The 27,166-nt window shown below is 48.3% G+C and overlaps 1 long non-coding RNA gene across 1 annotated transcript in view; it reads right to left on the bottom strand.

The window, feature by feature from the left end:
- LOC144772026 (uncharacterized) overlaps positions 1–11,293 on the bottom strand; it is a 255,041-nt gene extending 243,748 nt beyond the window's left edge. The window contains exon 1 of the long non-coding RNA XR_013599602.1: positions 11,159–11,293. This is a non-coding gene — a long non-coding RNA (uncharacterized LOC144772026). The remainder of the gene's footprint in view (positions 1–11,158) is intronic.
- Between the last annotated feature and the right edge of the window lie 15,873 nt (positions 11,294–27,166).

Genomic DNA, 27,166 nt, shown 5'->3' with positions numbered 1-27,166 from the left:
AGTTTGATTTTCTGCAGTCTTAGTTAAAACTATAGAGGGCCGAGAAAACCCTTGAGATTCCATAAGTCGATCGACAGCCTCCAGTGCGCTGTACCGATTGTAAAAAGGGATTGGGGGTTGTGTAAACTGGGGGCCATACCACTCATCGCTACACTGACTACCACCATGGTTAAGCCACCCTCCTCTGCGCTGTATAAAGTTTCATCCCTCATCTCCCCCGCCACCTGGGATGAAGCAGTTCAAGTCCCTACGCACCTCGTGCCTCCTCCCTCCCCAGAAATTGTTGGTATCCCTCAACCAACTCCAGCCGTTGTCCAGCTGCCGCCCGGGCATGTAAAAATAGGACAGTGGTCTGGCCACAATCGCGGTGCCGTTGGTTCCAGATTTCCCCATGCAAATGTGCTCTGCTGTACGGGGATCCTCAAAAGTCACTACAACACAATCCCCCTGCAATGCTTTCCTATTAGGGCCCACCCAGGGGGCTCTCTCAACCATCAAGATATTACTACGGATGTTGGGCGGTAATGTGTGGATGTTTGCTAGCCAATGGCATACCTTATTTTTAAGCGCCTGGAAAGGTTCTAAGGATGTCGGGACCAATTCCGGTACCCCTGTCAGAACGATTACAAAGCGACAGGCTTCCGGTGGTAAATTAATATTTCGACGCTTCTGGCTCTTAGCAGGATGGAATGAGTCCGATTTTGGAGTGGGGGCAGCGTGACTATTCATCTTAGTTTGGTTAGTGGGCTCAGCTAATGCGTGGGGCTGGGCACCCCCTTTTTTGGACTCGGGATTGGGGCAGGTCGACAGCGGAGTCTTAGGTATGTTGTTCTTAACTGCTACTGGTCGTTTGTTAACTTGTTTGGGGTTACTAGCTGAAACAGTTACGAGGGTTGCCCTATTAGCACGGTGTGTTGCCTGGGATCGTAAGTCCTTATGTAATTCCTGAATCAATTTTTCTATTCCATAAAGCCTCGCTTCTAGGGGAGCAAGTAGGGTTTTAATAACATTAGTCAGGGCGTGGGCTAAGGGCTCATCCTCTCCAGCTGAGCCTCCAAGTCTATCAGCTCCCGACCTGTCAACTATAGGGCTATCTTCAAGGATAACTGCCAAGGTGTTATCCAGGATGGTGTCATCGAGTATACTCAATGGTAATCGTAAAGCCTCTTGTCGAGTCTCTTCAATCCCAATGTTGCTCCCATTAGGTACTCTATTAGGTTCCCTCACCTCTACTGAGCTGTCTCTCTCACTAGTGGGAATGCCAGTGCTTCCGAGCTGTACTCCACTGGAATTCATGGAATTGGGGATAGTGGCCTTAGGCTGCCTACATTTAGGAATAGCCCCCTCCCGCTTCCCCCTCTTTCGAATAGTGGATTTATCGTTTTTAGGGTCGGCCAAAGTGGCTGTTGGGCTAGAATCAGATTGGGTTTGGGATAGGGACTGGGCATCGGGAGTTGTAAGGTCCAGTGCTGTTACTGACTGGCTGCAGGTAACATTATGGATCTCAGCATGGGTCAATGCAGAGTTAGTGATACGTAAGGAGGTGTTGGGGGTACGCACAGAACCAATATGGCCCAAGGATGACCTTTTTGCAGCTACTAGTTCTTGGGAAACCCTTCTTTCCATCAACACGATTCCTTGGTCTATTAAGGAGTTGGTGCGGACGATAAAATCGTCAAGAGTTCCAGTCAGTTTTTTCCTAGCGCCCGCCGCAGCCATGCTTCTAGTTTCCCGGCATTCCATAGGCTATACCAAATACTGAAAGCGGTGAATCTAAAGATCGGCACAAAAGACACAAGTCCCACTTTCAATACCCTACAGCGGTAGTATTGGGGGCTTACAGTTCTGATGAATAAAAGTTGCTTTTTGGCCAGGGACTATGGCCCAGTCCAGTCTCCTCGGGCCTCTGAGGGCCACAGAGGGCCCGCCCTTGTCCCGGGCTTCTCCCGCGCGCTCCCGCGCAGCGGAAATGGTCAGATCAACTTGTTCGCCGGTACTGGGGGCGTTGCCAGGCCCCAAACCAGGTGTGTTGCGCCCTGAGCCTTCTGGGACTTTGAGTCCAGGCTTGCTGATGGGGCGTCTTTGTGATACTGTGTCAGCCCTCTAGCCGGTGACAAGTGAGGGAAATGGTGCTAAGCGGCCCCCAGTGCTCTCAGGATGAAATCCGCACTCCACAGGTTAATCTCCAGTCTCCATGGTAAGTCACACACCAGCGCTGCGGCACCCGCAATAGCGGGTGCGGCGAGGTCTTTTGTTGAGCGCCAGTGCTAGGGGCTTTGCCAGGCCCCGAACCAGGTGTGTTGCGCCCTGAGCCTTGTAATGTAATGTAATATATGTATACTTGTAAAGCGCACTGTTACCTCGTTACGTGGTGTCCTGGTGCTGTATACCGCTGGGGAACCCGTCCTGGCTTTCCCTATGAGAGGGCACCCCAAGGTGAAGCCAGGCATCCCCGGCGTTGCTGGGGCCGTTGTGGAAGCTTCTAACCGGTGAGCCACACTTCTCCACACTTCTCCTTCTGGGACTTTGAGTCAAGGCTTGCTGATGGGGCGTCTTCGTGATACTGTGTCAGCCCTCTAGCCTGTGACAAGTGAGGGAAATGGTGTTAAGCGGACCCCGCTGCTCTCAGGATGAAATCCGCACTCCACAGGTTAATCCCCAGTCTCCGTGGTAAGTCACACACCAGCGCTGCGGCACCCTGGAGCCTTCATAGTCACTCCATCTAAAAATACTGAGCACAAGCCCTTATTGAAATGCAGAAAGCAGAGACACCACTAATATTCCCAGTGTGCAACAATGCCAGCAAAGCATGAATGATCAATATTACTACAGTTTTTATTACTGTTACCAAAATGAAAATTAAAAAGTGATCGAAAGCAGAAATCCACAGCTTAGTTCAGAGTATTAGCACCAACAATTTGTTCTTTCAGCACCTCCAAAACACACTACACTTTTAAGTGCTCTTTATGATCTTGACGGTGAATACACCTACAACATATGTGGTGGTAATAGCATTCCTGCAGTCCTTGCCATCCTATTTGAAGGCTACTCACTAATTTGGGGGAAATCAGTGACAGTAATATTGGGGCTAATTACGATAAAGGGCTGTCAGAACGCCGTCCACTTTTACGTCGGTCAGGTGACCGACCGTCAAGCCGGTGGCAGTTTGACCACCCAATTCGGATGTGACCACCCTGCTGGTGTCGGAAAACGGCTATTTTACATTGCAGCTTGTGCTGCTGCCCAGAAAAAGGGCCGCCGAACAAGCTGCAATGTGAACAAGCATTTACAATGCAATGGTCTCGGCAATATTATAGGTAGAGCTATTACATTGCTCATAATTTTTTTTTTATCCCTAAATAAATGGCATTGTCATTTCTATTGGCAATAGCTGAATTGTTTGCATATGTGAGACCTATTGCATTAGCAGAGAGAGAGTGAGGTAGTGAGATAGAGAGAGAGAGTGAGGTATTGAAATTGAGAGAGAGTGAGGTAGTGAGAGACAGAGAGAGGTAGATAGAGAGTGAGGTAGGGAGATAGAGAGTGAGGTAGTGAAAGAGTGAGGTAGTGAGGGAGAGTGATGTTGTGAGGTAGTGAGATATAGAGAGTGAGGTAGTGAAAGAGAGTGAAAGTGAGGTAATGAGATAGAAAGAGAGCAAGTGAGGTAGTGAGAGAGAGTGAGTGAGGTAGTGAGTTAGAGAGAGAGTGAAGTCCAGAGCCATGCTACCTAGATGGAATCACCTACTCTGTAGTGACCTAAACCTTGAAGTGTACCTTTGATATTGCTTTCCTTCCTGTAACTCCCTGCAGAACCTGTCCTATTAGTGGTGCGAAACATCAGAAGAACAACTGACTCTGTTCTGAAAATGCTTCATTGGTTCGTCCCCTCACTATTCACAAAACAGAATTCTTGGGGCTGCAGATCCTTGATTGATTGTTGCTGTTTTATCAGAGCACTTTACATGGATCCCAGCTGCTTTACGACTAACTGGCAAATAGGAGCCTTTTTGAAGGGATTCCTCCCCGGCTGCTGTGCTTCACCACCTGATGCAGACTCGTCACCGCACACCCCAGCAAGCAGTCAGGCATCCTGCACAGGCATTCACACTACTCGTCACCCACGCCACGTGCACTGCACCTCTAGGGCATATTGGCGCTGCTAAATCGAGGCTATTCGTTACCCAGCTCAGTGGTACTCATTGAACAACCTACACGTCTGTGACCATGATGTAACAGACATATTCGTGGTCAACTGAGTGGATTGGACTGATCGGTAGCAACGTGATATTTACATGTTTGGAAATGGAAGGAGTGTGTCATGTATCACTGCATATACAAGTAATTTCCGAATTGCAGTGATGTTCGGTTATTCCTTTAAATGTGCAATCAAATATAGGGGTCCAAACGTGACAGTGGCAGCGCTCTACTGATGTCACCAAGTCATCCTGAATCTGAAATGGGAGGGTATTTTCGAGTTATTTGAAGCCCCCCTTCCCTCCATCCAGGACAGAAATGGCGAACAATGTTACTGCTGGTCCACTACGGAAGGGCACAGAACCACTCGCCTTTCTTCCCCTGAACTTGCAGCGCAGCATTCAGTGTGATGATGTCTGTCTCCATCGGTACATAGGAAATGCTCCTAGCGAGGCTTTGTTTATGCAATTTCTTGCAGCGCGGACATTACCCCAAGTTGTGAGAGCGCTTACCATAGGATCCCGTACGCAACGTGAGGAGATTTACCCGCTTAAATGCGTTATAAGTACAAACAGACAGTTAAGAAGTAAAATCGAAATTGACTCTAAACATTAAATAGGGCTTCCCCGTGTTACGACTTCCAGGTCCCTGTAGTGTTGGGGAGGGCCCTAGGCCCGCATGGTGGACGGCAGCAAAGACATGCACACAGACACCAGTTAGGGGTAGTGGGAATGGCCACGAGCACGTGCGCTTGGCCCCTTTTATTGCCAGCGTCATGTGACACCATGACGTCTGTGGTGGGTGGGTGTAAAGTGTAATACAAACACTCTTGAACACTAGACCGTGTTCATGCTAGGACACTACATCCCTCCCATTTTTTAATCACAAAAACCCACACACAGAAATCAACCTGTGGGAAAAACAAACTGTATCAGGGTGCAGTAAAGTGTTCAACTTCCGCTGAGTCCTTTTATCCGCCGCTGCTTGGAATCACAGACGATGTACAATCTGCTGGCGGGAACATCAGTTCACAGTGGCACCGGTTTGGGGGTGCTCGATGGAACCAGTCTATTGACTACTCTGCGACAAGATTGTCCTCACAGTCCTTCATTTACTCACTTCCATGGCGACGGGTGCAGTTAGAGTTCATATGGTTCGCCGGGGAATGATGCACGGTTCCCGGTCTCGGCCTTAGCTTCACGTGTAGTCTGTGTCCTACTTGGCAAAAAGCAGATCCGTTGCAAGGCATCCCTCTCACTAGGATGACCCCTCTCGTCGGTGTTCCCCTGCCACGGGATATCCTTGAGGTCCTCTTTCTCGGATTTGCGCTGGGCTGGATGTGCCACATCAGGTTGCTCCTGCGCCGCCGTCAGTGGGGGTATGGGGCAGACCATGTGCCTCACCTCAGTTTCCGCAGCCTCGTCCCAAGGTAGCTGTTGGTTTCTGTCTTTGCTTGCGACGTCTTCGCCCTCCCCGGACCTTTCGGATGGGCGTCGGAGGACCGTCTCTCATCGCGGGGACTGCGTCCCGGAGGCCTCTGCCCCTGAGTCACCACGGCTGGCATGTGTCCAGTGTCCGTGTGACCCCAAAGGTGGATGTCACAAACGGTCTCGCTTGCTCCTCTCCGCAGATCCTGGGTGTGCGGAAACATCGTCTGTCAGCTGGTCTTCTTTGCCACTGGTGTTCTTCCGGCCTCGTGTTCCTCGCACCGTTGTCCTGGCACTTGTCGCCTTCCTTCCCTTCGGGAGTGTGAGTGGTCTTCCTGCACTCCTCTCTCTTTCCTTAGTTGGTTCACTGTGGGGACGTTGCTTTGCACTGACTTCTCCCTCTACTCTTAACTGTGGCAACAGGCCACATGGATATACTTCCTTCCTTTTCACGGTGGCAAACGTGCCACTCAGATCTCTCCTTTTCTTCCTTCCTTTTCGCAGTGGCAGACGTGCCACTCAGATCTCTTCTTTTCTTCCTTCCTTTTCGCGGTGGCAGACATGCCACTCAGATCTCTCCTTTTCTTCCTCCCGCATCGCGACATCACTTGGACCGATCTTGTGTCTTCTCTCCTGACCTGGGTCCTCCATGCAGTGCGCGCACTCTGCATGTGTACCCCTGGTCTTGTCCCCGTCGGGGACACTTTCTCCTTCTTCCTCAGCAGCCAGAGTTGGTGTCGCGAACCTTCTTTTCTCGATGCTTTCTTTTCTTGATGCTTGTTGGTGACGTTCGGGGGTCCATGTTTGTAGACCTTTTCATGGTTGAACGTCCTGGACCGGTGGGTGGTCCACTTCTGCCGATGCCTGGCAGGTTGCTTTCGGTCGTCCTGTCGGACTTTGCGCTACAACAGTTCCTGGGGGACCCGTTGTGGGTCAGCACTTGATGGGCGATCATTCTGCGGATCGGCTCCTGGGAGGCGCCATGGATCTGTCGCGGGTCGGCACTTGATGGGCGATCGTTCTGCGGATCGGCTCCTTGGAGGCGCCATGTCGTGGGGTCGTCCGCGAAGATTGTTCTGCGCGATGGCGCTGCATGCATTCTTCTTTCTGCTTGCGGTGGCTGTGCGTCGCCACGTGGCGCGTTGATTGCGCACTTACTGTTCAGGGTTCTGGGACACCTGTTGCGTGACAATGGGTACTTGCTGCTTTGGCTGCCGTCAGGCACTTGATGCTTCGGACCGTTGGCGGGAGTAGTTGATGCTGCGGTGAGCGCCTGTGGCCACAAGGCGTCGCTGCTCTCTCCGTCCTTTGATCGCGGCAGTCTTTTCCCTGGACGTTCTTCCAGTGCTAGGCAGTCGTTTCCTCCAGACGTCAGTGCTTGGATGTTAGTGAGGCGTTCGCGCCTCTTCCCACGTCGCGCTGGAAGTGGCAGCCACCGACTCCTTGCTGGAGTGTGTGGGTGTCTTCTGCGCTGTTGCGCACTTACTTGCTGCGTGAGTTTAGATGCTTTCTTGCTGCGGGAGTTTAGACGCTTTCCCGGGGGTGCTACTCAATCTGTTGCCCCTTGCTGCTGCTGAGTTCTCTTGCGTTGTGCAATGCTTGTTTTAGTTCTTGTGGATGTAGGTGCACTTTTGCATTTGGCCACTGGGTGGCAGTGATTGCTGGATTTGGTAGCAGCCTGTCTTGTGGGTCTTGTCTTCCCTGATGTGCACTCTACTGTTTCTCCCAGTGCACAGGGTGGGGTGGAGCTGCTGCTGGGAACTTGTTTCCAACTGTCCTCCCGGTGAGTCTCTTTCTCAGTTTTGTGTACTATTGGGGTGGGAGTGAGCAGGCATGATAGCTAGGCAGTTCTGTGAGTAGGTGTGTCTAGGGTTCCTGCCTGGTGCCCCGGCACTTTATTTACTGTCTCAGCGGGAGGGGCACGGTTATTTTCACTTTCAGCGGCGCTGGCAGCTTATGGACGCTTCATTCCTCCACCAGGGAGCCGAGGAGGTTGGGCACACTTGTACTCGGCGGCGCCGGCCGCATGCAGGCTTTGCAACCCTCTCCACCCTCCTCGCTCGTGGCAGCCTCCGGCAGTCCTCACGCGGGCGGGGGGGGGGGAAATGGTGATGCTTCCCCCGCAGGCAGGGGAAGCGCGTCGCCCCCTTCACTCCTCGCTGGGTGGGGGCACTTGAGGCAGGACGCGGGTAGGCTCCGCCGGCTCTGCCTATATATACGCTGATACTCCTCCGGCCCTGCAGACTCTGCTCACCGGTCTCCCGCCGCAGCAGCTTCTACTCGCACACGCTGAGCGGCGGAGACCTGCCACTGACATCGCAGGCCGCGGGTAGGCTCCGTTGGCTCTGCAGTTTCTTTTCCTCTCGGGGGTGCCGTCGGCAGGCCGCGGGTGGGCTCCGCTGGTGCTGCAGAGTCTTCCTTCGCTGGGGGGGGCTACCGGCGGGCCGCGGGTGGGCTCCGCTGGCCCGGATCACGTTGCGAGGGGGGTCGGGAGGCGGTTAGCTACTCCGCTCCCTCCCCCTCGTAGTCTTTGGTGATTGCGGGTCCGGCCGCACTGTATTTCACGCCGTCTGCAGTCTCTGTGCCCCGCCGCTTCTAAGCACACACGCGGCGGGGGCGGGGGACGACTCGGGCAGGCCGCGGGTGGGCTCCGCTGGTCCTGCTTATTTATTGGCACAGTTCATGGCGGGCACTTCGCCCCTGGGGCTCACCTTCGGCCGGCGGGCCAGATGCTCCGTCGCGGTCGCGGCGGGTGGGCTCCGCCCGGCCCGTGCACCTCTCCGGTGGGGGTCTTCAGCCTCGCGGCCGTCGCAGGTGGGCTCTGGGCGGTCCGCTGTTGCTTGGTGGCACTCGGTGGTGGCGGTCGACGCGGGTGGGCTCCGGTCGGCTTGCTGTGGGGCTCCCGGTCACTGCGGGGCTCCGACGTGCCCACCGGCTTCTCGGCGCGCTGCGCCTCGCTGCAGGGGATGCCCTCTAGGCGGGCAGCTCTCTTCCCCTTTTTCTTGTAGATTAGCAGTGGGTAGTGGCACGCATGGGCTGCACTACCGGCCTCGTCGCCAGTGTAGTGTTGGGGAGGGCCCTAGGCCCGCATGGTGGACGGCAGCAAAGACATGCTCACAGACACCAGTTAGGGGTAGTGGGAATGGCCACGAGCACGTGCGCTCGGCCCCTTTTATTGCCAGCGTCATGTGACACCATGACGTCTGTGGTGGGTGGGTGTAAAGTGTAATACAAACACTCTTGAACACTAGACCGTGTTCATGCTAGGCCTCTACAGTCCCCTACCATGCATTCCCGCTGTGGTCGGTAAGTTTACCAAGAAGCCCCCGCTTTGAAATAAGACACTGACAACGGAAGGCATTGACACCACTGAATGACAATTATAAAAACAGTATTGAAGCTGTGTCTGCCTACGATGGACTTCAATTTTCTGGCAACAGTCCATAGCCACCAAGCCTGTTCCCGCCTAAGTCCCCATGCCTCCCCCCCCCCCCCCTCCCTTTGTGAGCCTCGCCGGCAAAGAGCGAAGAGGCATCCATACAATTTACATTTGCTCCCCCTGAGAAGGCAGTTCGCCTGTATGGTGCAATCTGCACAACGATCTCCTGCATACTTTCCGATATCTTGAATATATACTCATGGTCATTCACGCATTCTAGGTAGTTCGAATATACATGTAATACTAATAACCATTAAAGCAGCGAGTAGCCCATACGGGGATTGAACCCACGACCTGGTGAGCCGTATGTAGGTTATCTCTTACTTACACTTAAGGGCAGAGAGCCGAGGCAGCTGCATGGTCGCAACAACCAAATGCTGCCTCTTCGATGGAGCCCCCTCCTGGGGACTCGAAGCAGCTATGGCCCCCAAGAGCCTCTGGGCTCGAACAGAATGCAGCCTGAGCCTCCCCCTGCCCGTGAACACTCACCGGACTCTCAGGCAGAGGCTCCTCGGTGCAGGCGGCGTCCTCCTCCTGGGACCGGGTGCTGGCAATGGCGGCGGGCGGGGCTCTCTTCCTCGGGGGAGCCCCGCGGGGGAACCAACACGCTCCCTTTCCCTCTCCAGGCGAGGGCACCGGGCGCAGGGTAGGCTCCTGCTTGCTCCGGTGCTTAAAAGGCCGCGAGTCTTCGGTGGGAGGCGGGGTAGGCTCCCGCCCTCCTACTTCCGGTTGTCCTGCCCCGGCCTGCCTGACTTCCTGGTCGCGGGCCGGCGGCGATAAGGGAAATCTCGCGGGGGGGGGATGACGGGACTGGCGCGGGGGGGTAAAAAATACATTTAAAAAAAAAAGAAAACTTACCTGACTGCCCGTGTCCGCGTCAGAGCAGAGGAAGCGGCTCTAGTGTGGGTGGAAAGCGGCAGCATCACCTTACTCGGCGCTGGCTGGGCAACAATGGCTGCCTCAAAGCTTCTGAAATATTTCGAATTTGGGGGCGTGTTTTGCTCTCCTGAGTGACGGACGACGTCACAAGCTAAAGAACAGCAAAAATGACGCCCCCAAATCCGAAAAAGACAGGGCTTGTTTGGAGTGACTCCCTTCTCTTCCAATGGCTGGCTTCCTTTTAGGAAGCCAGCCAATGGAAGCGAACGGAGCTCAGAGGCGGGTTTAAAGTGCCCTACTCCAAAACATAATTTCTCCGGACCGGAAGCTGTGCTTTGCACAGCTTATAGGTCCCGAGACCTAAAAAGCACTTTGTGCACACCCAGGCACCATGTGCCAGTCATCATGTGGTGGCACACGTGCATGGATGTGGGTGGGGGCGCTACATGTGCCCTCAGTGCCACTTTATAAGAGTCCACAGGGAACAGGGGCCCTGCTTGGGCCCCTAAAGTACGTTTCTGACAGCTTTTTCATGGCAGTTGGACCGCCATGAAAAGGCTGTCGGAAAGGTACATCATAATCCTATGACTGCCTGCGAAGGCACCGCCTCCATGCTAGGGATACGATTCCACCCCATGCCCGACGGAATCCTCTGCGGTCTGACCGTCTGCATCCTAATGCAGCGGTCCGACCGAAGGCCCGTCTGTCGATGGGACTGACGGTCTGTCGGTGGCGGCCCCGCCGACATTGTAATCAGGCCCATTGCTTGGTCATTTCGTGCAAACAGCCTTTAGGAACTAGAAACATTTACAATCATTACCATGGGGTTTGTGGTATTACCTTCCCCAGCGGTTGTCATGGGGCAGAGCAGAAAAAAATCCAGTAACCTCCTTCCCATATATTGTTCCTCTCCGCCTCATAAATGACAGGTTCTAAATGACCCCCTTGGCTCTCAATTTCCTAATACGCTGCAGATGTCAGACTTTGCATTATCTGATTCATACCTAACAGAAACCATTTGTCTCAGAGTAGCAACTACAGGTTATGGTGCGCCCTAGTTAAGGGTAATATGGTTTCAGTCTACAGCCTTCAGACAGTACTGTAGCAAAGCAAACATAGATGTGCTGTTGGAAAGAAAGAACATGCCTCGCTCAGTATATCACTGAAGCACTGGTCGGATGCTCCATCCTTGTTAACACACATCAGCCCTCCCACTTACTATAGCGTTACTCTGTTTCCCTGGAAAGTCTCCAGCGTTCCCTTGACAACCTCTCTCCTCAGCACCTCATCCATATACATGGTACCGCATCCCAGCGCCAGCACCATCCCTGCTGGGCTCCATCACTGGTTTCTGATACACTTACCCTCCTACTCCGACTATCGGTTCTGAAGATGTCCCATAAGGTATCAGGCCTTATATTTGGGATAATTCAAGTTGGTAAATGCTTTAGCAGCCGACAGTGATACAAACCAGGGACCGGAGGATCAAGTGCACTATTTTAAGCTCTTCACAAACACGTCGGAGGGAGGACAGCTTGGCGGAAGTCAGCGATCTGGCACAGAGAAAGAAGCTAATTATCTGATGTTTGCAAACAAAATGCCAACTGGATTATATTTTGGAGAGCCTGTTGCTTGATTTAATCTATTTAATGATCGAGGCCCAGTGCACAGGCTTCGCTGCCGAGTGAATCTAATGAACTAAGGGCGGCAGCTCCCGCCTCTGTGCATTTCTGCCAAGGCACTATCACGCGGTATTAAACATATTCCTTCGACCCTGACCTGCAGGTTTTTCGGCTGTATATGAGTCCATATGATAGTTCACTGCTCTAAACCATATACATTATTTGCGCATCACACATAAATATTGTTTGCATGCGAACATGGCAACGTTTTAAAGGTAAACGTGTTTACTTCAAAAGCAGACAAGCATTTAGACTAATTTTAATAAAATATAAAATACCATAATTCGCTGTCACACCTGTGCCATAAAGCCCCAGTCTATCAACAACGGTCACAAACGACATGCATGAAAGACTGAACTTGTTGCAGTCAGAAATAGTCCAAAGATTGTTGGCTTTCAAATAAAAATGCATTTTGTTGCTGGGACACTCATCATACACTAACTGCAGTTGTCAGGCCTTTTTCTTGATATTTAGCGCCACCTTACTTCTATTGCCCCAAGACCACCCCACCCCCCACCCCTGATTTTACCTCCTCTGCTGGGAGCGCTGGAAGTGGTCTCAGCCAATCAGAATACAAAGAATCCTGACACCCCCTCCTGTTGTTTGCTTACAGTCAAGGACGTGAAACAGAGCCAATGGGCGTGTTAATCTGCCTCTGCTGGGTGAGTTTAGGGTGAAGGTTGGCAATAGCCTTGTTTCTATTTCTATTTCAAAGCTTTATTTAGATATGCACAAGATATCATAAAAGCACATACAAAGATTAAAAGAAAAACCACAATTCATAAATCTTACATTTTGCAGAGTTAATTACAGTAAAAACATTCATGTTACAATAAATAAGTTAAGAGACATATTAAACATTAGCAGCTTTGTGGAATTAAAAAATTTGATTAAAAACTAGGTCATCTCATAGATTTTGCTTTAATTACCCATACCCAGCTCAGAAATTTGCCAACCCCACAGACTAAGCTTGTGCTAGTGTCAGTCTTAAGTATTCTCAAAGCTACGGAATGATTCCTAGTTCCGAGCAGTAGACATGCAGGTTTTAGCCATTTCTGTCTCGGTTTTGCGTAAGCTGGGCATGCGAAAAAAACATGAGCGATGCTTTCAGTGACGCCTTCACAAATTGGGCAGTCAGATGGGGTTTGATGCGGGGGCTTCCACTTACAGGTGTAATCGTGTAAGGGTAGGTTTCCCAGCCTGAACTGGATGAACAGCGATCTATCCCTTGGTTGTTTGATGAAATCCAAGTAAGGCTCCAAGCAAGGCTTGGGTTTATGCTGTTTAAACTCTTCAGTTAGCCTTCCTTGGTTTGGGTCCCTTAGATCTTGTTCGTCCACCCAATTCCAGTAAACTCGCTTAAGTTCATGCTTGGATAGAGGAACTCCAAGCTCCCAATTATTTGGCAAACCAATGTCGTTTAAAAGCTTCTTAATGTTACGGATCCAGCTGACTTTGTGGGAGCCATTAAGATTCATAACCTCCATCAAACCATCAAGGTACTTAGAGAGCTCGGGGGTCCGCCATAGCCGAGCCCAAAATAAAAGAGGTCGTAGCCTGGCTAGGTCCCGGATAGAGCGGCGACCCAGATCACTCAGTAATGGTTTGATGGGGGTGCCCATTGGAAGAGATACCAGCTCTCTAAGGAACTTATTTTCAGAAGTTGTGAGGCCGCTAATGCATTCGAAGCCCCACAGCTCTGCACCATAGAGGGCGCTGCACACAGCCTTTGCAACATATATATCCAGGGCAGGGGCAACAGGCTTAGAGGTGGACATACGATGTTCCCGCCCCAAAACACCAGCCATCCTTTTATGGTTCAGAAGCATTTTATCAATATGGGGCTGCCACTTCAGGTTTTGAGAGATTCTAATTCCCAGGTAGTCAAATTCTTTTACACGCTCCAACGGTTCTCCATCAAGAAAGAGGGTGGACCTGGAGGACTTACTGGGATTGAAATAGAGAAGCTTAGTTTTCGAGGTGTTAATCACAAGGCCCCTAAGTTCACAAAACAGACTGAAGCGATTCAACAACTTTTGCAGGCCCACGGGGGTTTTTGAAACCAACAACGTGTCGTCTGCGAAAAGTAAGGTGTGCACTTTATCGCCCGCCAAAACCGGGGCATATGCATCTATTCCAAGCAGAAAAGAAACCACACCATTCACAAACAAAGAAAAAAGTGCTGGGGCTAACACACACCCCTGTCTGACCCCTCGCATCACAGGGATCCTATCGGTTTTTTGCCCTTGGGAGCCCCATCTAATACGGGCATAGGTACCATTGTGCATGCGTGCCAAAAGGTTTAGGATTGGAGTCGGGATCCCCAACTCCCCCAATGTAGTCCACAGACGGTCTCGGGGGACCAGGTCAAAGGCGGTCTTCAAGTCAATAAATGCCAATTAAAGACCGCCTTTGCCAATGGTAACCACCTTCCAATGAAGGAGTAGCAACCTAAACGCTTGGTCCATTGTACCTGTGCATGCCCTGAAGCCAGCCTGGTAAGGGGAAATTATCTTGTTTTCCTCTGCCCACGAAAGGATCCTTTTGAGGAGAACCCTGCCAACCAGTTTCTGTCCAGCGTCTATTAGGCTAATTGGACGTTAGTTGGCAGGGTTATCCCTTGGGCCCTTCTTATAGATGGGAATAACCTCAGCCGCCTTCCAAGAATTAGGGACCGGTGAGCCTGCCATCAGTGCATTTATCAGGGTGGAAAAATACGTTGCCCAACCTTCAGGGTTAGCTTTAAAGAGATCTCCGGGCACACCGTCCTGTCCAGGGGCTTTGGTGGATACTATTTTAGCTATTACAGCAAGAACCTCTTTTTTATTAACTCTAGTATGGGCGAGCTGCTCGGAGCCATCAACCAGAGCACCGCTCAAATGCCCAGGGACTCCGGGCAGGTCATTCACACCATAGAGTTTGGAAAAGTGTTCAAACCAATCACTGTCCGTGATATGATTTGAAATTTGGTTCGAGCTGCACCCAGATGTTATTCTGACTAGTGACCAAAACCGATTACCATCCTTGTTTCGGCTTGCATCTCTTAGATTTTCCCAGTGGGACTCTTCCCAAGCCCTTTTTGCGGCTGTAATTGCCTTCCTGTAATACAATCTAGCCGAACGTACAGATGCTGGAATTGCGGATTTAATGGCAGAGATTAAATCAGTTTTCCTCCTTCTACAATTACTATCAAACCAGTCCTGCAGTGGCTTGGTGGTTGCCAGGCTCTTCTTTACTGGAACCGTAAACAACTTGCCAATCAGATCCATAGTGGCAGTATAGATGTTTTCTACCTCTGCTGACCCAGTCACCTGATCACAAGCTACGGATAGCCTTGCTGACTGCTCAGCAAGGATTCCATCCAGCTCGCGCAGTCTAGACTCATCCAGGCAGAACTTTGGCCACTTGAGAAATCTATTACAATTAGATGGAATAAGTTGCTTGGTTAATAGACCCCCACTTTTTGAAGGTATGCACTCCCTTCTGTGCCATTGATCTAACAATGTAAGGGACAAAGGGTTATGGTCACTCTCCACCGATGGTATAATGACCATATCCACTACAGACTTCCAAGTCCCCCTATGTATCATTATGTAGTCAATCCTACTCTCACACAACACTCTATTGTAGGTATTAGCACCCTGAGCATCGGAGGTAGTACGGCCATTGGCAGCTCTTAAACCTGTTTCAATCATTAGACCGTTTAATTGAATGACTACAGGAGACCATCTCCGCACGGGCTTGAGGGTTAGGGATGGAACGCCCCATTGTGCATCATCCTCATGTATTCCTAAAATGTCATCTACTGCTAAGGGTTCGAATGAACAGTTAAAATCCCCAGCAACCAGAACTAAGGAATCAGGAGCACACAGCCTTAGCAAGTCAGATAACCTTGTTTCACACTTCCTGATTAGTAAGAACTCATGCCTTTAACTTCGGCCCACTATGACTGCGGGGTGGGAAAACAACAGCAATTAACAAATTCCCAGGAAGTCGTTAACCATTTTTTAACGTTCTGTTCAAAGAGCAATAATAAATCATTAATGGAACAAATGCAATTGAAAAGGGGCGGGGCATTTAATGATCAGAGCCTTCAATTACTCAGAATTCTCTGGCACGAAACCTCATCTATCAAGCTGTTCTATTTAAAGACAAACTTTTCAGTTTCTAACTTCAGAAAGAAAAGTATGATAAAGTATGCACAAAGCGTGAGAAAGAGATTAGTTTTGGTAAAAGGTTACATTTAATAACACTCTCTGAGTTTGCGTGGGATCTGTAATCAATGACCTTTTACCATCAGTATCTGGCATCTTGTGCTATAGAGCTGTAATTATGCAAACCATTCTTTTGATGTGGTCTTTGAGAAATTGATTTCAAGGCGTGCACATTATCAGAGCATTTGCTATGATACATCAAATTTGAGAACAGGTGATTTAAAGGTCAAACACATCAGCAGAGAATATTTTAGTAAACGAAGGCTCGACATATATTTTTTTGTATCAAGCAGATGCAACACAGAAAATACAAAGGAAGCATATTGTCCCTGATTCACAAAGGTAAATGTGCACATCTATAATTAATAACGTGTGTATTTACTACTACACCTTGGTGTAATTCTATACTTTTTTGTTATTCCCCATTTGTAGATTTACAACTAGGTGCAAACTTATATGTTTCCAGGAGATGGGGCTTCCTGCAACAGGATTTACGAGTGTAAAGATATTACGAGTAACTTTTTTCATATAGATGGCGCTCTCCTCCATCGTGGCGGAGATCTCCCTATGGAAAGCATAGGGAAAGTTATTAAAGCTTATCGTTCTTAAAAAAATATAAAAACTATTAGAATGTATAATATATATCTAAATTATTATTAATTTAGAACTAATAAAATAAAATGTTACATCAAATGAACTTATCAAATTAAATATGCATGGAATAATTAATTTGAATATATTAATTTATTTTTACATAATTTTTCATAAATTCCACACCTCAGTAACATTTGTAGTTTTATTAAATATATGGTACATTTTGTTAAAAGTAATGGGCCTAATTACAATACACATTAGGAGTTTAAAACCGCGGGGCACTCTGACTTTGTTCCGATGGGCTCAAGAAGCCTATAGGTCAGTCGAAACTGCACCATAATCCCTTAAGGACAGCGTTTCCGCCATCAGGTTTATGATGTTGGTTTCCGACAGCCAATCCATGTCGGCCTTTCCAACATGGATTGGCTGTCGGAAACTGACTTTGGGGGCCCCTAGCTGCGCCCCCTTCCTCCCTGGTCCTTCTCATTTGGGCCTGGTGGGGCACTTAACTTCCCTGCACCGTGTGGCAGGCACACAGTGCAGGGATGTTTACAAACTTCCATTTTGCAAAGGGAACTTGTACTGCGGACATTTTCAGACCACCACACAAGCTCCCATTGAAAAATGGAAGTTTGCGACCGCACTCCAACCAACATCGTATTTAAGCCCTATGTGTTGAACTAATTTGTTATTTTTATTTTGTAATTAAAACTAAACCTTTTTTTCTTAGCTTACGTGTATCATTACATTTTAAAGTCATAAAATAATAATTATATATAATTTTAACACTAAAATATATCAATCTATCTATCTATCTATCTATCTATCTATCTATCTATCTATCTATCTACCTATCTACGGTAGGCTGCTTTCATTGCACAAAGTACATATATGTGTGCTGCAAAATAGAGCGCACGTGGAAAGAGCAAAATACGAAGTGAAATAAAACATTTCTCCTTGTATCACCTGCCTAAGACCAGGTAGTCCCTGTTGATAATTTTGGCGGTGCCCCATGCCTTGTAAATATAGGGTAGCATCAGAAAGCAATGGGTGTTGCGGCAGAACATGTCCTACTTTTAAAACCCAATCATCCTGACTTATGGGCAGGTAGGTCATGCACCCAGGCACACTGATTTATGGGCAAAAAGTATTATTTAGACAGGTCGAATTTTTAGTTTAAAACAGCACAGCCAGGATTCACATGGCAGGTTAGGTGTCATGTTTGCATCATCACTAAAATGGATGGCTCATTGGGTGCTGCAGCCATCGATAACCTTTAAACTACTCCCCGAGTACCAAATGGTAGGGACTCATAGGTAAGTAAAATGTGCCCCACAGGGGTATTTTCATCATAACCACTAGATAGCGTGGTCAAGGTTACATAGTTCTACAGCCAGCAGCAAGGCCAAATTCTTAATTTACACCACACAAAAAAATATTCATTTCCAACAGTACTCAATAATTTCATACCTGCAGCCGGAGATAGACATTTTGCTTATGAGTGGACTAGGTTAGATCTAATCACTGCAGATAATAAAGGGACCGGATCTGCACATGCCTGCATAAGCAGTACAATATCAATGCTACAGCAATTATAACATTGGCCATATTTATCAACGCTCACTAAGCAATATGTGCAGCAATGTTCTATTTGCCAACAGACATAATACTCTGCCTTTGCAAGACCAGTGCAGATTTTCCTTTCTAGCTTTTATAAACCCATCAGGGTAATTTTCCAGACCATGTTGGGCTAATACCGAGTGTAAACCAGTATAAATATATACTGCGTGCTGTCAACTGTTGCACTAGTTTCCTTTAGGATTGGCCACAAAGGACTGGCAGTGCTTGTAGGTCATAACATACTTGCAATGCCTAGTAGCAATGGGAGCAGTTCATACCTTTCATTCAGACAATGGTCCTAAGGCAGTAAGGGATGCTATGTCTGCTCTGGGTGTATGAATGCACACATAGATAAAGGAAAAATGAGGAGAAGTAAAGATATTTCTCCTTGTTGCACCTCCCTTGCACCTCCCCTGGGGAGACATACGTTTTTGGCGCTGCCTCAGAGTTATGATTTCTTGCAAATCTGGGGTTGTGTCAAAATGCAATGGATGTTGCTAGGAACGCCCCCAGCAATACCCATTGCATGCCCCTTTAACACAGAAAACTGTGTTAAAGGGGACAATATTTACAAGGTAGCATTAACCCCCCCCAAAAAAAGTGGCTTAGTGCTGCCTTATAAATATGGAGCAGGCTCCTGCACCACGGAACATCACAAAAAGTGATGTTCCGATGGTGCAAGGGGCCATGAGACCCTAAATTTGCAACAACATGCTGTTTTACAGATAAAACTATATTGCATGTAAATGATAACGTATGGACACTAGTGAATATTTATTATTTGTGCATCACCAAGTAAAGTGTCTTGATTTGTTCTGATACTATTAAATTATTTTTTCCATAACACTTCAGAAATACAAAAATCGTGCTTCAATTTTGCTTTGTTAACTGCTGAATATGTAAAGTTCATTTGCAGGTACTTACATTTTGCTGTGTATTATGCAAAAATGACATCCTTTAGCCTTTCTTTCATATTTCATGTACACCAGTAAGATTGTCACATAATTCGCTTTACTTTTCTTTATCTGACTGCAAAGTGACAGGAGTTTGTAAGCACCAGCCCCAATGCTAACAAAACAACATAAGACATAGCCTGACCTCTATCTGTGAAACACAGCAAATGTGGCAAGATAAATACAGAATTTAAAGGCCTCCTTATTTATTGCTTAAACTTTTGGAACCCAATGAAAACCGAGTGGTTGTAACCCACTGTTAGGGGAACACTGTCCTTTGCTATTCCAGACAGCTGTTTACATCCATACAGTCCCTCACAAAATTGTTGGCAAGGGGGAACTATGTCTCACAAACTCTTTTATCATTTTCAAGACATTTAAAACCAAATCATGAAACACTGCTGAGGTTATTAGGTTACACTTTTAGAATGTTTCATTGACGTTTCAGCAGGAATTAATTTCATGCCTTAATCCTGATGTTCATTCATTTGTGGCCTTTTATTGAAATCAAATCCAACATGTTTCTTGTAATCTTCTGATACATATCATGTGTCTTTCCCTGCATAAACAATCTCACAGAGTCACTTAATTTTAAAAGGCTATACTCCGGGATACTTGTCCTGTTCAGATTTTCTTTTCCCATTAGTAATCATCTAAAGTTCTTCTCCTTTTCTTCGACTATCCAGCTTAATCTTTAAATTATCTTTTATACTATTTTACCTTGAAACTCTGCATTGTTCCTATTAATTAATTTTTCGTCACTCAGCAAACTCCATATTCATCTCTATTCCTTTATTTCGCCAGCTCAATTAATATTGAAGTTATGGCAGGGTTTGGTATGTTATTCATTTTTCCATATAGTGGAAAGGGTTGATAACACAGGAAAAGATCACATAAGGAGATTTAGGAGGGTGGTGCAGACATAGTGAAAAGATAACATCCAAGAGGGAGTCACACATTAAAATAATAATAATTTGGTCAGGTAGAGTTATCAGATTCCAGAGAAAACAATTAATCTCTCGAGGGCTGCCAGACATCTTTAGACTGAGAGTAATGCAGCTGTAATTGTGTATAGTCTTCACTAACTTTGTAGCAGTGCGACATGCTCTGGAGCCAGGCCGTCTCAGTAGAAGTTCTCCCACTGCCCCACTGCAGGGCCAATTTACGTTTTGCAAGATGCAATGCAATAGAGACAAATCTACATCTGGTTTTAGTGATATCACGAGTATATCCCAGGAGCGCCACTATAGGATCCGGTATGATAGCGACATCTGTCATAATGGAGAGGAGGGAGAAGACAGAGGATCAGTAAAGGACCACTGGCTAAATGTGCAAAGTTGGAGCCAGGAGCTTGGCACTTGAGACAGTTTGTGGAATGTGAGGGGTCAAAATGTGTAATATCTGTGAGAGTGATGTAGGCCCTGTACAGGAACTTGAAATGTAAAAACGTATGTCTATGATTTATGAAGATGTTTTGTCTGTGAACAACAATACGACCATACTTGGTATGTTAGTGGGCGTCCAAATTCAGCACTCCATGCCTCCCTAGCGCGTCGAGGGGAATCGGGCTTCATTGAAGGGCTTGCACGATATAGTCTGGAAACAAGTCTATCTCGATCCACATCTGATATAAAAAGCATCAGTGGGGGGAAATCAGTAGAGGCAAGGTGATATGTGGGGATGCGGCATCAGAGTGTGTTCAGTAAGCGTTGCAAAATGAAATGGTTCATGTACGAGGTGTCATGAAAACGGCATCATCATTGTGTGTAAGCACATGACCATCAGGGAACATGGTGTGAAGGCCATGCCGAATTAATGTGCCGTTGACAAGTTTCTCACTGGTAAGGGAAGCCAAGGGATATCAGCTATTGGTAAGGCTGGGGAATACAGGAGACCACACCCTAGGACCCTGCGTAGTTTTCGCTACCCCCAGCAAGTGGTAGATATGCTTTGGATCTTTGGATGCCTGAGACATCTAATGGGATCCCTTTCGGCAATACAGATGAAAGTGGGGTGTCACCGAGCTGGTCTCTCTCTCATGTCGAAGATAAGGGACAAGAGCATCTTGATGGTACCATCGAAATGTATACTGACATTGAGCAGCGAGATAGTAAAGATAAAAATCGGGGACTCCGAAGCCTCCGCGCACATAGGGCAATGTTAGTGTCCTAGCAGATGCAGGGTTTGCAACCTTCCCAAATGAGCAGGAGCAGAAGACTGCAGAGAGAAATAAAGAACTGTGATGTAAGCGGAAATGGAATGGAATACAGGAATCTAGGAAGGACTTTCATTTTAATGATTGCTATCCGGCCCGCCATAGATAAGGGAGGTTTGATCCAGTTTTCTATTTGTGAATAGAGTCTATCAACGGCCGGCACATAATTGAGTCGGAGCACCGGATCCTTATTCCTGTGCAGATGGATAACTAAATATTTGGTAGATTCCGTAACCCAAGTCAATGGATAGTCCATCTGTACTGGGGTAGTGCTGTCAGTAAATGGAAAGAGCTTGCACTTGGTCCAATTAATGAGGAGACCCGAGAAGCCCCATACCCATGGATCTCACAGATTAAGGGAGGAAGATTGTCAGAGGGGTGGCGAACAAACAGCAGAATGTCATCTGCATAAAGAGAGAGCAGAAGAGCACCATAGGTAAGCTGAAAACACGGTGTAGGTGTCATTCTTGTAGGTGGCGAACTAAGGGGTCCATTGCTATAATAAAAAGAAGGGGAGCTAAGGTGTAGACCTGCCATCTACCTCTGGTGATGTTGAAAGTGTCTGTACGAGAGCCCTTGACCCTGAGCCACTCCAGTGGATTGGTGTTCAGGAGCCTGATACTGACAATAAAACAGCTGGGCATACCCAGCTTCGACAGGGCCGCTCTGAGGAAGAGACATTCCAAGGAGTCAAAGGCCTTCTCAGTGTCCAACAAAGTCGCTGCTGCATGAGTGATTGGAGACACTCTATTCAGGGCAGCAAATATTGTCCGTAGATTAAGAGAGGTAGACCTATGTCGGGCAAAACCAGACTGCACCAGGGATACAATCTGCTCCATTAACAGAGATAGTCTGGTGGCGAGAGCTTTGGCCAGGATTTAATAATCTAGATTAAGGAGGGAAAGTGGGTGATGGGAGGGACATAGACGTGCCCGGCTTAAGTAATAGTGTAAGGACCCCTCTCAAAGCGTAGGAGGCAAGGAACCTCCAAGGACTCCGCATATAGGGCAAGAAGGCGTGGGGCCAAGCAAGTGCTTATATGCCTTATAAAAAACACTCCTGTCCCGGAGCCTTAGTCCCGTCGATAGAATCAATCGCCTGCACTATCTCCTCGTTGTCAACGGTTCCACCAGGAAACTACGCTGTCCATCAGCCAACCTCACCATACCTTTGCAATGTTGGAGAGATAACCTGCGATCGCAGTCTCAAGGCCTGAAGAGTGGGAGGTATATAAATGTGCATAATCACTTCGCAATTCTGCCAATATGTCCTCATTATTCTTTACACTGATCCTGGTACACATATAAAGTTCTTTAATGCACCTGCTAGATTGCTTTGGACAGAGTAAGCATGTCAAGGTGCGACCAGGTAGCATGTGTGCCCATGTAGGCTAATTCCCTGGCCGCCAGGTCGCAGAACTCAGTCAACAATACAGAACATTTATGGAGGCTAAGGGAGCTACCAGGCGATGAGGCTGTACGATATATATCGCGCAGCTCTAACTCGATCAGGGACAGTTGTGCTTGAATATCGCTTACAATGCCCACATGTTTGGACAGGCACACACCACGAATGTATGCCTTAAAGGCTTCCCAAAGAGTAGCCTTAGTAGCCACTGTAACCTAATTCAGAGCAAAATATTCGGCAATGGTGTCTTGCACCTCTGAGCAAAACACTGCGTCATGGAGGGCGTCACCCGAAAACCTTCACGAGCATGCCCTATCGCCTCCTTAAGGTATGTGTAATACGTGGGTGCATGGAAGATGTTGCACATCCGAGGCCAAGTGTGAGGTGTTGGCGTAGAGTAGCCAATAATCAATCCGAGTCCACACATCATGTGGAGCAGAAAGAAGGGTGTACCTCGCGGTTGCAGAGTAGTGGGTGCGCCATATATATTGCTAAGTGCGTGGGAATCAATTATGTATTGTTGGACCTCCCAAGTATGGGATTTACTACTCTGATGTTTACTGGTGGAGTCCAATGCTCCAGCGTGGCATTGAAGTCTCTACCCAACATAACAAAAATCCACTTCCACACTTGTCAGAGGTGCAGAGATGGTATGAAACTATCCGGGTGAGTCAGTATTCGGGGCATAGATATTCTGAAGTGCAAACTATTTGTCTGCCAGAATACCGGTCACCAAAAATATTGCCCCTCTGAGTTTGTGTGGCTAGTGTGGCGAGAGAAAGGCATGCTATTCAGTATGAGTATATAAACCCCCCTGGAAAAAGAGCTGTAAGCTGAGAAGTATGTATGTGCACCCCAGGAAGATGCGAAGGTATGCGAGGATGGGCGATGGGTCTCCTGAGGAAAACCTATTTTTGCTCCATGACGACAAATATAAGATAGGACCTGCTTGCCCTTACAGGGTTTGCTAATGCCGCAGGTATTTCACGTAAGGAGGGGTACGTCTGCCATCCTATTCCTGTGAGTCAACATCAACTATGAGAGCAAAAATACTGATGAAGATGTCTTGTGACAGTAAGTAGCACAGTATATGTGCGATGCATAAAATGAAGCCCCACCCCCACACTGAAAGAAACATCATCCAGTGAAACCCAAACAAGAAGAACATACAACTAAACAACCCCGTATAATAAAGCAGTGTACACATTGGGGAAGCGACTCCTCGGTCGGCGCGACATGCAATATAAGTTTCCTTTAGGAGAATGTGGAACATATTAATAACAATATCAAAGGCCGAATTGAACTAACAACATGTGAGTTCCACTCAGGTAAAATGAGAATTAAGGAGCGAGCAGCTATGGGAAGGTCCGCCCTGAAGACGATCATGGGTGAAGCAACTGCAATCAGGGAGGGTCTTTTTCCACAGAGGAGAAAGAGCCGGGGGGATCTGGGGTGGTGTGTTGAGATGCAGACCTAGATTAGTGTGTCAAAGAAGCAAGCCTTGCCATTAACCTCCACTCTCAGCTTGGCGGGGTAGAGCATTGCATATTTAAAGCCCAGGTTAAGTTACATGTTCTTAGTGTCAGTTTATTTTCGTTGCACCTCCTGGACAGCGACAGTGAACAAGTGATATAATTGAGCCTTGATACTAAAGCAGGCCTCTTTCATGTGTCAGACGAAGAACAATGTCTCTGTCTCGGTAGTTGAGGAGATGCACGAGGAAAGGCCTCGGAATAGTGTCCAAAGGAGGACGTGGCCAAAGGGTACAGCTTTGCTCGCTCCACTGCAAATGTGGATGTAAAACTTGCAAGGTCAAGAACCTCCAATAGGAGCTGTTCCACAAACACATCAGGCCAGCCTGTGTTCTTTGTCCCTGCAATTTGCAAAATGCAAATATTTATTCCTTCTGGACCGCGCCTCCGGATCTTTGTTTTGGATAGCAACCGTTTTCAGAAGTCGTTCTAGCTTTTCCAGATGCCTGTGCATATATGTCGTGCCATCTTCCAGACTGATGATGCAATCCTCATCCCCATCGAGCCTGGTGGCCTGTCGGTCAGACTTCATCCATATAGTCGATACGGCTCGTAAGAGCATTGAATCAGGCATCAATGGAGCGGAACACGGTTAAATATCAGTGGTTGGGTCTCTGTTAGCTGGCTCATCAGTATCAAAGTGAGTACCCTGGCGTCAAGGAGTTTTAGATTGCTCAAAGAGCAATTTAGATTTTTGGGGGTCTCCTTGGCCCATCATTGAAAAAAAAATGTGACAATATGCAAGGGGATGTCTTTGCAGCAGCACTTCCAAGGCGGTGTACTCAGGTCCCACAGACCAGAATTTCATCCACTGCGCGTTAGTACAGTGTCAACAGTGATCAAAAGGGCTTGATGAGAGGTGTGTTGCCATGCACCAGATCGTGAGAGCACTGCAGACACGAATAGCCAGGGGAAGTGCAGTCACCAAATAATGATGCAGAGGGTTGAGAGTCAATAGTGTTACAAGAGCTGCACGCAACCGAGATGGTCGCGTGAGCACAGGGCTCCCGGACCTTCGCCACCTCCGGCATTTATCCTGACTATAATCCTGGTTATGACCACGGATCATCGAAGATGAAACCCAACTGATATGATAGTTGCTTTCAAAATTTGATTTGGTCCGAGAAAAACCGATTTTATGATGGTCTAAACTTTCCTTGCCTGCTCCACGGATCTGCCCCGGGTTCGAGTTGATGAACTGCCTGGATGGTAATTGAACAACAGCGGCTTCCCTGATCCTACTTTCGACCCTGGACTTGGCTTTCGGCTTCGCTTTTGCCCCGGACCCTTCTACGTAGCGGATTTGGCCCCACCGCCCACGGACTACTTCACTTCGCGGTCCCACTTCAGGGCCTGTATATCACCGCTCGGTGTGTGACGTGGAACACGCTGTCCTTTGGTTGAGCATCTGTGGGTGATTGCGACGTAGCCATTTTCACCAGATCTCGGGGTCCCCTCGGGAGCACAGCTTCTAAAATGGCCGGCAAGCCCGAGGTTGAAAAGCGGAAGACCAAGACTGTTCACCGTGGGGGCTCCATACAATTTAATGTCATGGATCGATGCACTCATCCTAAGGGATCCCCCGGTGGAACGGGCAAGTTCCCGGCGGACAAAGGAGATGACCCTACGGCGGACGAAGACCCGACTCTGCATGATATTATGGGCGCCATTGCGAGTATGCAGGCCTCAATCGGTGCGCAGTATGAAACCCTGGCGCACAAACTGGATACAGTGGCGATCGATGTCACCTTGATCAGGGCGGATTTGGCTAAAACGAACGAAAAAGTGAAATCCCTGGACTTGAAGACCTCTAGCCTCACGACGGATGTCTTTGATCTACAAACGGAGGTCCGTGATCTATGGTCCTCTAATGACTCCTTCTCCCGTCGTTTGGAAGATTTTGAAAGTCGTTCTAGGCGGAACAACGTCCGTATTGTGGGTGTCCCTGAGAATTCAGACAACTTAAATGTCGACCTCATCGTGGAGCACCTCATCATCAATCATCTTGCACCCAAAGGCCTGAGTAAATTCTTTGCTGTGGAGCGGGCGCACAGAGTGCCGGGTGGTAAACCTAAGCTGGGTGCTACCCCGCGGCCCATAATCGCCAGGATATTTCATTTCCGTGATCGGGACGCTATCCTGCAGGCATCGCGTTTGGGTGGCCCCACAAAATTTGAGAATACGACGGTGAGTTTCTATCCCGACTTCACTCAGTTGGTGCAGAAGCAAAGAATGGGGTTTCAGGGAGTGAAGAGACGATTGAGAGACAGGGACATGAAATACGCAATGCTATTTCCAGCCCGGCTACGTGTGGAGTATGGAGATCGGACGTTCTTCTTCGATCGCCCTGAGGCTGCAAGTGACTGGCTCGACACACTGCCCAGGCAGCGGGAACACCCTGAACATTCTGGTGGAGCTGGGGGTGGACTGATGGACCAGGAATAGTAATGTGACTTGGGTTCGCTGGACTGCATATAGATCTCTTGGCATGGTTTGCAGATCTTTTAACTTGCCTTAATTAAGGTGGTCCTCCAGGGGTGGCGGAGGGAGTGAGTCTCTTCCTCCTCCTCTGGGGTTTCTTTCCGTAGATTAGTTATTTGCTAGGGCGACAGGCACACTGCAAGTTGGGGGGGGCCTTTGAGTCTAACGCAGGGGTGCAGGGTGGGGGGTCTTGTTTTAAGGGTTGGATTGGGGGAGGAGGGGGGGAAGTTGTTATTGTTTGGTTCTCTTCAAGGCACTATATTGATGGACTTTTGGACTTGGCTGTTGCAACTAATGTGGGGTGGATGCTGCGATTACGTTTGGGATGGGGGTAGGGGGATAAAATTGCTGTGTTGGAATGTTAACGGGTTGGGGGACAGGATAAAACGTGGCGTGGTGTTACAACTCTTGAGACGTCTTTCCCCTGATGTTGTGCTGTTGCAAGAAACACATTTGATGGGCAATACCTGCCAGGCTATGAATCGTAGGGGCTACCGTCTCCTGGCACACTCCGGCTTCACCACTTGCT

This window comes from Lissotriton helveticus, chromosome 8, assembly GCF_964261635.1.
Source record: "Lissotriton helveticus chromosome 8, aLisHel1.1, whole genome shotgun sequence".
Classification (NCBI taxonomy): domain Eukaryota; kingdom Metazoa; phylum Chordata; class Amphibia; order Caudata; family Salamandridae; genus Lissotriton; species Lissotriton helveticus.
This window is presented reverse-complemented; position numbering and strand designations above follow the sequence as displayed.